The 12,425-nt window shown below is 40.6% G+C and overlaps 1 protein-coding gene across 2 annotated transcripts in view; it reads right to left on the reverse strand.

Annotated features, from left to right (window-relative positions):
• Positions 1–12,425, reverse strand: part of LOC111951930 (phosphatidylcholine:ceramide cholinephosphotransferase 1) — a 46,844-nt gene that overhangs the window by 18,429 nt on the left and 15,990 nt on the right. Inside the window, exon 1 of one of the 2 annotated variants that reach the window (XM_023970295.2) lies at positions 2,261–2,421. The exons of the other annotated variant lie outside the window; for it this stretch is intronic. The gene's annotated coding sequence lies outside the window, so the exon portion shown is untranslated. Of the gene's footprint in view, positions 1–2,260; positions 2,422–12,425 lie in introns of those variants that run through there. 2 annotated transcript variants of the gene reach the window in all.

A 12,425-nucleotide genomic window follows, 5' to 3' on the forward strand; every position in this document is an offset into this window, starting at 1 on the left:
GGAAAATGTATGGAGCAAAAAGTACATAATTGTCTTTAGGAATGTAGTGAAGTAAAAGTTGTCAAAAATATAAATAGTAAAGTACAGATACCCCAAAAAACGACTTAAGAAGTACTTTCAAGTATTTTTACGTAAGTTCTTTACACCCCTGAGTAACTAACGAGGCAGAAAAGCAAAAGGCTGTGTCTGTGACCAGAGTTTAACCTTTCCCCCCAAAGCATGCCAAGTACACAAACACACACACAGGGCGCCAGTAGCAGAGTGACTCATTCACAATGCTAAAGCGTATGTTTCAGGGAAGAGACTAACCAATTCAGGCCAAATAGACACAGCAAAAATATAGAGCTACAGATTGTTGTCAATATAAACTTTCCTCAGACTCTGGTTGACAAAGAAACGAGACAGTCTCACTGACAAACATGTTGTTGGAAGCAAGGTTATAGTAAACTGAAACTACTAATGAAAGACGTTCGTAAACTGAAATAAAACAATTCACAAACCCGTTTGAAAAACTAAAACTACACAGAAACTTATCTTTGACAAATTAACAGTACACTGTACAAAAAAAGCACACACACACAACCAGTCAAAGGTATGTCAGCGTCATGAGGTAGTCACCTGGAATGCATTTCAATGAAAAGGTGTGCCTTGTTAAAAGTTAATTTGTGGAATTTCTTTCCTTCTTAATGTGTTTGAGCCAATCAGTTGTGTTGTGACAAGGTAGGGGTGGTATACAAAAGACAACCCTATTTGGTAAAATATCAAGTCCATATTATGGCAAGAACAGCTCAAATAAGCAAAAAGAAAATGACAGTCCATCATTACTTTAAGACATGAAGGTCAGTCAATCCGAAAAATGCCAAGAACTTTTAAAGTTTCTTCAAGTGCAGTCGCAAAAACCAAACGCTATGATGCAACTGGCTCTCAAGAGGACCGCCACAGGAAAGGAAGACCCAGAGTTAGCTCTGCTGCATTAGAGTTACCAGCCTCAGAAGTTGCAGTCCAAATAAATGCTTCATATAAATAAATAAACTGTTCAGAGGAGACTGTGTGAATCAGGCCTTCATGGTCAAATTACTGCAAAGAAACCACTACTAAAGGACACCAATAATAAGAAGAGACTTGCTTGGGCCAAGAAACACAAGCAATGGACATTAGACCGGTGGAAAGATGTCTTTTGGTCTGACAAGTCCAACTTTTAGATGTTTGGTTCCAGGATGTAACAACAAAATGTGGAATAAGTCTAGGGGTATGAATACTTTCTGAAGGCACCGTACATAGTAATCAATATTTTATACATTTGTTAATTTGACTGATAATCATATCATTCTATCCACTTCCTCATTCTGTCTCATTGTCGCATAGACATATATTATATATTGATCGAACTGCTCAATGTGCCTGCTAGCAACTACTAGGTAGTTTCATTGACAAACATAGATGGAACTTAGCTAGCTAGCTAGTGATTTTGGGCACTGAAACAGCGTGTTGCTTGTGCTTTATTTACAATAGGTCGACAGCTTGCTGATAAAGTTGATGACATGTTCTCAGAAATCAGTTCTAAGCACAGACAGCAGAAGCGGACTCAATACTGTCTGCAGTGCACTGACTAGGTTATCCATGCACGTCTTTTTACTTCAGAAATACTGCACCAAACACCTTAGCTAGATGTAAAATTGTGCGACTAACAAGTCCAATGCAAAACATCAAAATAAATTACAGATTTATTGGTTTATCTTAGATTAATTCTGACTATTTTGAGGAAGTGGTATTGGCTATGTTGTGGATGTGGTGACTCAAGGAGGGACAAACATTAATTGCCAGGGTACGATATATAGCGAACACACCCACATCAAACCACACCTCCAAGACCCAAATATAATTTTTCTTAATGAGAAGCAGAAAAACACGTGGAATCGGTGCGTTCAGCCCCCCATGAAAAATAACCTAACCTCTGACCTGACCCATCAACTTGTGTATTACTGCCCCACAGTGGCAAAAACTTACATCCCCAAAAATCTAAACACAAATGTCTTCTAACATTTCACACACAGGCTACTTTCGGTCCCTAACACAAAAAACGAGTAAATCAGATGTTAAACCTAACTAAAACTAAACTGAATTTCAAGGAAAAATCTATAAACTATAATAACATTGGTTGGAATGTTTTAGAGTCACATTCATTCCTCCAGGTTCCAAAGCTCCCGGTCTGAGATATAAATAATTATGTAAGCATAAACACCTGTGCCATAGGACTTACCCCTATCTCCCCTGTGCCTCCTCTTCATTCTTCACCTGCTCTAATTACAAGGCACATGTGGCTCTGAGAGAGAAAGAACAGCTCTGCAGAGGTTCKGCTGAACAAGGCTCTCTCTTTCTCAGACTCCTCCTCCTTCCCTCTTGGTCTCTTTATCTATCGCTCTCTGGCTTGAACGGAGTCCCTGAACCCCACCCATTCTGGGCTAGCGTGTGTCCGCAAAACACAAAAAGATCTGATCTCCATCCATTTATCTTATTCATCCTTTAAGCACAATGGATATCATTGGAAAATTTCATTTTTTGTTGTTGAAAGGACACACTGTCAAGTGGTGGAAACACAGGCATCCAGAATCAGAAAAAGTGCACAGTAAACACAGCGCAGGGAGCTGGATACACATAGTAGAAAACACACTGGGGAGGGCTCATGGGGATTTGAAAACGGGTCAGCTCCTGTTATAGAACTAATTGTTTTAACGTCTCACCTAGGCCACACAGACTTATCACCACAACTCAAATACACAAAGGAAGGAATTTAAAATGTTACTCAGGTAACTAAACTTGAACCAATAAGCTAGGCTTATTTGTGCCATATAGATACATTATATAGARAGTCTGTTTGCATATAGAGCACATTTCAACAGTGAGCGTACCATGTTTCCTCTTTCTATGCCTAAAGTATATTTGTTTGAACATGTTGAATCAACATAAGCCACCACAACCAACATTACAAGTATGTCAAAATGACATTCCAGTCATGGAACCATATTCAGGCCAACCTTTTGTTTGCTTTCCCCTCCTCCTTCCCTCTGGGTGTTTTCGCTTTTCTGGGACAATGCTTTATTTGAAACAGTAATCTTCCATTACAGAACGTTACCTTCTGAGAACAATGGTGAATAAACACACTATTCTCTCACCTGTATCACCTAGCCTACTACCTGCCCCACAAAGCCGCATAGAATGCATTTTACCCATGCTTGGCAAGTTGGCGAAACCAGGGTGAAAATTAACAGCAAGCAGCTGCAGTTTAACACTGTTGGGTAGAGAAAGTTCAGACACACACACGTAATACTTGTTATAGCAAACATGAACTAGGCTTCCTGAGGCCTTTCATGAGGTTGAGTGTTCTGATGTGTCGGAATATTTTCATATTACTATAATAGACTGTTTTCCCAATTCTATTCTGGTATAGGRCTACTCGTTTGTATGTAGTAGGCCTGTGTGTGAAACTGCCTTGAAGGCTTTAGACAACACCTGCAGTCTCATAGAACACAGAAGCTACTTATAGAAGCAGAGACAAAGTCTCTTTGTTCAGGATTTTTTTACGATAAGGTTCTCCAGTACTGTGGAGCTAGAGCAACCAGCTAAAGCGGCCTATGTTGGGGATCGGTTACATTTTTGTACAACTTGATTGGCAGAGGAGATGCTGGGAATGAGTAGGAGTTTACAGATTACATTCTTAGCATCAGCAATGCAGGTTTCACTTTACTGAGAGGTTTGCAATACTGTTGGCTAAATATTTTGGCCTACAGTACATCCAGATTCTTTAAATGCTGTATGGTCAGGACACCTCTTAAAACAAACTTTTAGACATACTTGTTGGAAACTCTGACACTGACAGCATTTTCACACGTCGATGAATCAACCACACTGTCARTTATTTGACAAGTGGTTGAGGCTCACATCATTAGCGCCTCCTACATTAATTCCAATGTACCTCATTCAATATTACGCTAAATTAACATTCAAAAATGTTTGCAGTAACCTGCATTAACTGTTTTTATTGTTTCTGTACAGTATGTGCAGTTGATCAATCAAAATTAGATTAACATTTGAAATATTGGTACTGTAGCCTCATGATCTAAGTTCTACATAGCATTCAGTAGCCAGGAAAGTCATTGAGTATGTCTCAGGCATGTAGGCTAGTCTACAAGCAAGATGTATGGGAACAGTGACTGAGACGTGCAATAAGGTCTCTCTGTAATCTTTCAGCAAACCCTCAATTGTCAGAACTTCACAATAGAATACATGAAAAGACCAAGCCTTCAAAGAAGAGGATATATGAAAGTTTCTACAATTCATACTATACGGGCCTGATAGGGGTATAGCTTTTTAGTCTTCTAGGAAATAAAATAGCCTACTTTGTAGGAAGGGGAACACTGGACAGGTTTCCATCTTGGCTGCAAAATAGTAAGTCGTTAAAATATGTAAGCTTCCTTCTTTCATGATAATGCACAAGGCCATTGGTACTTTTGACAAACTCAAACAAGATAGATGACAACCCATATACAGTCAAATAATCTGAGGTTTTCAATACAAATGAGAATAAGCAATCAAATCATATCTGCATCCACTGCAATCGATCTGCTGTATGATTGCATTTATCCTGTTTCTGAGGGGAAATTGGCAATTAAGGTCAATTACAGGATTCTGAAAACAATGCACGTGTCTTTGGGCTTTCTGTAGGAAGTAATGAATCCACTAAGATAACTGAGAGTACAGTGACCTTTTAGAGGTACAATTTGCCAGTCTAAGGTCAGTTTAGTCTTTTGGCAGAGTAGTTTTAGTAAGTATAAGCTTTTTCCTCAAGTTAGAAGCCAGCATCAAATTTAGAACAGTTCATTGGAGCAATACTTTTAGTGTTAGTTAGCATTTCTCTGTTGTGGTATTAACTAACCATCTTCCACAAGCACAGCTTGCGACAGTTGAATTGGCCAATTTTCCACTGTTTTTTAACAGCTTCCAGCCCTATCAACAGGGGTCTTTTCCATGTGATTTCWCTCTCTCCTTGACTTCAGTTTAACCTTCCTCAGTACCAGGAAAAAACCATCTCTGGACACTGACATTGAAGTGTTCATCTTCAACCTTTTGAAATTTCCACATGAGATAATGAATGATGTAATGGCCTAATGAGATCAGAAAGCAGTGGTGGAGGAACCGTCAGTGCTTTAATCAATCTGCCAGGCTTAATAGTTGAAGACAGTGGGTTCGGAACAGCAAGTCACGAATCTGTGTGTTGTGTCATGGTGTCTGATTACAGATAGCAGAGGTAACAAGCTGGCCTCTGGGAAAGAGTATTTGCTGATGTCACAGAGGAATATCACACCTTCAATCTTGGCAGATAAACAGGCTCAGAACTCACCACTAAAGAGATAAGATTCGAGGAAAATACCAACCCTTGACCCTGTTTGTTTGGTTTCATGCAAATCTGACTGTCAAATGTATTGAATAGCCTACAACTTCCCTTCACCCAAATACGATCTATAAACATATTTCCCCCAGCGATGGTAGACGTGAGACAGAATCTATAAAACAGTCTCTGCTACAGTATTTTTMCTTTCAGTAGTAGCTTAACTTGAAAGAGCAATTAGCGGCTGGATGGTCACATCTTAGCTAGGGCTGGGAATTGSCAGGGACCTTACGATACGATATCATGACGATACTTAGGTGCCGATACGGTGTGTATTGCGATTCTCACAATTCTATGTATTGCGATTCGATACTGTGATTTTATTGCAATTCGATGTTCCAAACAAATTGCTCAAACATGTCTGCTGCAAAGGGACAAGAGAGGCATGAGAAAACAATTTTTGTTCAGACATGGTTATAAGTGCTGAAAACAAATAGGGCTCCCTATAAAAATATGTAGAACGAGCTATGAAGGAAAAATACTGGAGTCTTGGTGCAGGTACAGCCAACTAGAGCAAAAATAATATTGCGATTGTGAAAACAATACAATGTAAAAAATAATATTCCGATATGTAACTATCGATTTTCCCCCCAATCACTAAATCAATCATAGCCAACTCATTGGCACATGGAGATAAATGTATGGCTTGARGCTATATGGAAAATTCAGCTGCTATCCCTTGGTGAAAGCCAAGGACTAAAATCCCAAATAGTAGATGGTATAGATGGTTTTGTTTCTTAACAACCAACCTAACACGTGTGGAATTATGGGGAAAAGCACACAGGGTTGGRCTAGATTGTTGACAACATGTAAATTACACTGAATAAAAATATAAAAAAGGCWACATGGAAGGTTTTGGTCCCATGTTTCACGAGCTGAAATAAAAGATTCCAGAAATGTTCCATATGCACAAAAAGCGTAGATCTCTTGAATTTCTTTACATCCCTGTTAATGAGCATTTCTCCTTTTCCAAGACAATCCATCCACCTGACAGGTTTGGCATATCAACAAYCTGATAAAACAGCATGATCATGACACAGGTGCACCTTGTGCTGTGGACAATAAAAGGTCACGCTAAAATGCCACAGATGTCTCAAGTTGAGGAAGCGTGCAATTGGCATGCTGACTGCAGGAATGTCCACCAGAGCTGTTGCCAGAGAATGGAATGTTAATTTCTCTACCAACGTCATTTTAGAGAATTTGGCAGTATGTCCAACTAGCCTCACAACGTGTAACCACGCCAGCCCAGGATCTCCACATCTGGCTTCTTCGCCTGCGGGATCGTCTTGATGAAACTGTGGGTTTGCACAACCAAAGAATATCTGCACAAACTGTCAGAAACAGTCTCTGGGAAGCTCATCTGCATGCTCYTCGTCCTCACCAGGGTCTTGACCTGACAGCAGATCGGCATCGTAAACGACTTCAGTAGACAAATGCTCACCTTCGATGGCCACTTGCATGGCACGCTGGAGAAGTGTGCTCTTCACGAATGAATCCCAGTTTCAACTGTACCGGGCAGATGGTAGGTCGTCGTGGTTTGCTAATGTCAACGTTGGGAACAGAGTGCCCCATGGTGGAGGTGGAGTTATGGTATGGGCAGGCATAGGCTACGAACAATGAACACAATTGCATTTCATTGATAGCTATTTGAATGCAGAAAAATACCGTGACGAGATCCTGAGGCCCATTGTCGTGCCATTCATCTGCCGCTATCACCTCATGTTTCAGCATGATAATGCACAGCCCCATGTCGCAAGGATCGGTAAACAATTCCTGGAAGCTGAAAATGTCCCAGTTCTTCCATGGCCTGCATACTCACCAGACATGCCACCCATTGATGATGTCTGGGATGCTCTGGATCGACATGTACAACAGCGCGTTCCAGTTCCTGCCAATATTKCGCAACTTCACACAGACAATGAAGAGGAGTGAGACAACATTTCACAGGCCACAATCAACAGCCTGATCAACTCTATGTGAAGGAGATGTGTCGCGCTGCATGAGGCAAATGGTGGTCACACTAGATACTGAATGGTTTTCTGATCCATGCCCCTACTTAAAAAAAAAYAAGGTARCTCAGACCAACAGATGCGTATCTGTATTCCCAGTCATGTGAAATCCATAGATTACGGCCTACTGAATTTATTTAAATTGACTGATTTCCTTATATGAACTGTAACTCAGTAAAATCTTTGAAATTATTGCATGTTGCGTTTATATTTTTGTTCAGTATATTTCGTCTCCAATATTTATTGAAAACAAATACATTTGCACAATGAGCACTTGTTGTCTGAAATACATTGTTACAGTTGTTGGTTAGCTAGCTAGATAATTTTTGCCATATTAGCATAAGCATTTCATTGACATAAAACACCTCAAAACAAGAGATGGTATAAAGAACAAAATGAAACTAGTTGAAAGAGTCACTTACGATTCCCCACATGGCAGTTTCTTGTCATTGTTMGTAGCTAACTGGCTATCCAGAATCACAACATCTCACAGGCTTCTGCACCACTGAAGCATGAACATTGTGAGGTTGTCAGCTAACCCATCTATGTAAACCGATTAGGTCCTCAACCAAGTACCAGTGATCAACACAGAACAAAGCTATGCATCAGCAGTGATAAGCCTGTAATAAAGCCTATCAGGCAAATAATTACCACAACACATTTGTACATGAATACTGTCACCTGGTCAGGATGAGACATGGAGTGTACTCATTAGTTGCGTACTGTAGCAACACATTTTGCACAGAAGGAAAACAGTTTGCAGCGGAAACTACGGTTTCTATTGGACAAATTCAGCTAGGTCCCTCCCAGTTTCATTCCATTTGCTTCCATTTTGTTKCTAGTGAATACACCTCTAATGAGTCTGTTTGCCTTGAATACTCTGAAGAGCAGAGCTTAACAGCACAATAACAAATGCTCGCAGGTGCCACCCGTTAATGAGGAACCCACCTGTGAATTCATGATTAAATTATGACCATGTCAGGTCCACACACACCCACACACACACACGACAGGATAAAAACCTGTTTTACAGTATAGTACAGCATACGCACAAAACCTAAAGACAAAAAGACTATGTTGACCTAGACAGATGATAAGAGATTGAAGAACAGTATTAATATGGAGGAAGTGAGTATGTGGAAACACCTAGGGTAGGAAAATTACACTTTTCAATTGAAACCGAGTCAAGAGCAACATTATTCCAAASCAATTTACACATGCAGTAGTTGTTTCCTGTTTTCCAACATAGGGGCCTGTTTCGTTGAATACATTCATTTAATGGTGCATGTTAATGTTTACTAAAAACAGTATCTTCAGAAAGTATTCACACTCCCTGACTCTTTCCACATTTTGTGGAGTTAKAGCCTGAATTTAAAATGGATTAAATAGATATCTCATTTACACCGTCCCTGGGCAAGAAAATACTGAATAATCCTGGTCTCTAGCTACCTTTTGTTGTAGTGTATAGCAGCTGCAGCCACAAGTGTTATCAAAGAGGATGCTTTTGCTAATTTGTTAACACCCTTCAAGATTAACTTTCAACAAGTATCAAATTATCATGATTTGGTGATTTGCAGCCCACTGTTTTTGCAGCTGTTAGCTACCTCTTTGAAAATAACGCGTGTGAAACATTTGTGTACGGAACGTTTTAAAAATATGTTTGCAATGGGAAGTAATAGTTGTACATTTCGATTTGGAAATGCTTACATTTTTTATGTTTTTGTTATTGGGGTCCTACTGGCTTATTTTTAAATGGGTGGCTTTTATCAGTATGCTGTGTTTGACTGCTCTCTATGTGTTTTACAAAAATAGTTATCCTACACAGAGTGCGCAGATCACGGTCGGTGTCCTTTCAGCACCACGAGCCTGTCACCTTTGATGTGTCACTGTTGTTGTCATTGCTATTGGTGACAGTGACAGGCTACCACAGGTTGTTTAAGCAGTTGTTGCTTATGGCATGATTCCATGCTGGGCTTGTGAGTGACAGCCCGATGCGAGGCCTGTTTGATTAATTCATGATTTCATCAAAAAGCATTGCTACTCCTACATTAAAGCTAGATATGTCTTGTGCATTAAAGATAGACTCAGCAAAATGACGTTGCCACAAGTAGCACCATAGATATTGAAATGAGCGAGATGCAAGACTTCGCTCTCACACAGTATCTGCACACGTGCATGGGTTCGCTTCACGCTGAGTCTACCTTTACGTGATGTTTGTTATTTTTCAGGTTGAAATTTTGGAAGATTCCCCCCCCCACTAAAGGCCTAGGTGCAATAGTCACGGTTTGCCAATGGACCTAGAAAAGAATGGAATGCGAACAAAGGTGAAACAAGTCTGGTTTCAAAAAGTCACAAGGGGTTCCCCCCTCTTCAAAAAGTAGGGAGGAGGAGAGCAGAGTATCAAAGCAAATGTTATTTGTCACATGCGCCGAATACAACAGGTGTTGACCTTACTGTGAAATGCTTACTTACAAGCCCTTAACCAACAATGCAGTTAAGAAAATAGAGTTTTACAAAATAAACCAAAGTAAAAAAAAAAATTTTTTAAGGTACAATAAAATACCAATAATGAGTCTATATACAGGGGGTATCGGTACCGAGGCAATGCGTGGGGGTACATGTTAGACGAGGTAATTTGTACATGCCAAGAGTGTGCAAAGCTGTCAAGGCAAAGGGTGGATACTTTGAAGACTCTCAAATATATTTTGATTTGTTTATAACTTCTTTGGTTACTACATGATTCCATGTGTTATTTCATAGTTTTGATATCTTCACTATTATTCTACAAATGTAGAAAATAGTAAAAATAAAGAAAAACCCTGGAATGAATAGGTGTCCACACTTTTGACTGGTACTGTGTATATATTGTTGGATTCTGGGGTAAACTTGGAACATTGCTATACTCAGAAGTATAGGAACATTAATAACATTAGAGACATGAGGGGTGCCATGAAGAAGCTTTGGAGTGGCGGAGTGCAGGGAAAACAATTGCATGTGACAGTACTGATAAGGGGAGAAACCGTTGAAGYCTAATATCACTTAGTTCCCCACTTAGCAAGAATGATGCAATGTTGAGAGAGAAGGAGGAGACTCCACTCAAAGTGGGGTATGAATACCACCACGGGGGAAGCCATTTCTTTGTCTGAATTGCAGCTGTAACGACCCTTTGGGAAGAYATAAACTTGGTTAAGCTTCTCTAGTGTTATTTACTCAGCAAAATAAGAACATAACTAACTCATACACACAAAATGGTTAGGTTGTTATGAATGCACTGATCTAAGTTAGACACGTGGCATTTCAGCAACAAAGAAAAATGACTTAATTTCAGAGTMGTGCCTGTTGTTCACACACGTATCTGCCAGCTCATTGGCTAGAATGGTTCCACCTGATCCTCCCGCCTGCCTTCCATCTTTGAGGACTTGTATTTCTATTGCTAGTGTGGTCACTCGACTATCTTATCATTTTAATAGATCATTCTTGGTGAAGCCTCATAATGAAGAGGGGGGGGGGGAATTTGGACTGCATTGAGCATTCTCCAGGTGATAAACAMTTGGCGTGTCTATGAAATTAGGCTATAGGTCTAGATGGAATAGGAGAGAATTGCTGTACCTCTCTTTCGTATCGTCTGAGATCCCCAAAGATTGGAAAGCTGCCACGGTCATCCCCCTCTTCAAAAGGGGGAGACACTCTAAAGACGTGGGGCAACGTCTTMAGAYTGACACAAATATTATTTTCCACAAAGTTTGCTGTTACTATGGAATACTGAAGTATCATTACAAGCATTTCATAAGTGTCAAAGGCTTTTAGTGACAATTACATGAAGTTGATGCAAAGAGTCAATATTTGCAGCGTTGACCCTTCTTTTTTTCGCCCTGGCATGCTGTCAATTAATTTCTGGGACACATCCTGACTGATGGCAGCCCATTCTTCCGTAATCAATGCTTGGAGTTTGTCAGAATGTGGGTTTTTGTTTGTCCACCCGACTCGAGGATTGACCATGAATTCTCAATGGGATTAAGGTCTGGGGAGTTTCCTGGCCATGGACCCAAAACATCGATGTTTTGTTCTCCGAGCCACTTAGTTATCACTTTTGCCTTATGGCAAGGTGCTCCATCATGCTGGAAAAGGCATTGTTCGTCAGCAATCCCACACATGAATGGTCTCAGGATGCTTTACTGTTGGCATGACACAGGACTGATGGTAGCGCTCACCTTGTCTTCTCCGGACAAGCTTTTTTCCGGAAGCCCCAAACAATCGGAAAGGGGATTCATCCGAGAAAACTTCTTTACCCCAGTTCTCAGCAGTCCAATCCCTGTAGCTTTTGCAGAATATCAGTCTGGCCCTGAAGTTTTTCCTGGAGAGAAGTGGCTTCTTTGCTGCCCTTCTWGACACCAGGCCATCCTCCAAAAATCTTCGCCTTGCTGTGTGTGCAGATGCACTCACACCTGCCTGCTTCCATTCCTGAGCAAGCTCTGTACTGGTGGTGCCCCGATCCCGCAGCTGAATCAACTTTAGGAGACGGTCCTGGCGCTTGCTGGACTTTCTTMGGTGCCCTGAAGCCTTCTTCACAACAATTGAACCGCTCTTCTTGAAGTTCTTGATGATCTGATAAATGGTTGATTTAGGTGCAATCTTACTGACAGCAATATCCTTGCCAGTGAAGCCCTTTTTGTGCAAAGCAATGATGATGGCACGTGTTTCCTTGCAGGTAACCATGGATGACAGAGGAAGCTTTCGAAGCTTCCAGTCTGTTATTCGAACTCAATCAGCATAACAGAGTGATCTCCAGCCTCCTCGTCAACACTCACACCTGTGTTAACGAGAGAATCACTGACATGATGTCAGCTGGTCCTTTTGTGGCAGGGCTGAAATGCAGTGGAAATGTTTTTGAGGGATTCAGTTCATTTTCAAGGCAAAGAGGGACTTTGCAATTAATTGCAATTCATCTGATCACTCTTCATAACAGTCTG

This window comes from Salvelinus sp. IW2-2015, linkage group LG25 (genome assembly GCF_002910315.2).
Source record: "Salvelinus sp. IW2-2015 linkage group LG25, ASM291031v2, whole genome shotgun sequence".
In the NCBI taxonomy this organism is placed as follows: Eukaryota; Metazoa; Chordata; class Actinopteri; order Salmoniformes; family Salmonidae; genus Salvelinus; species Salvelinus sp. IW2-2015.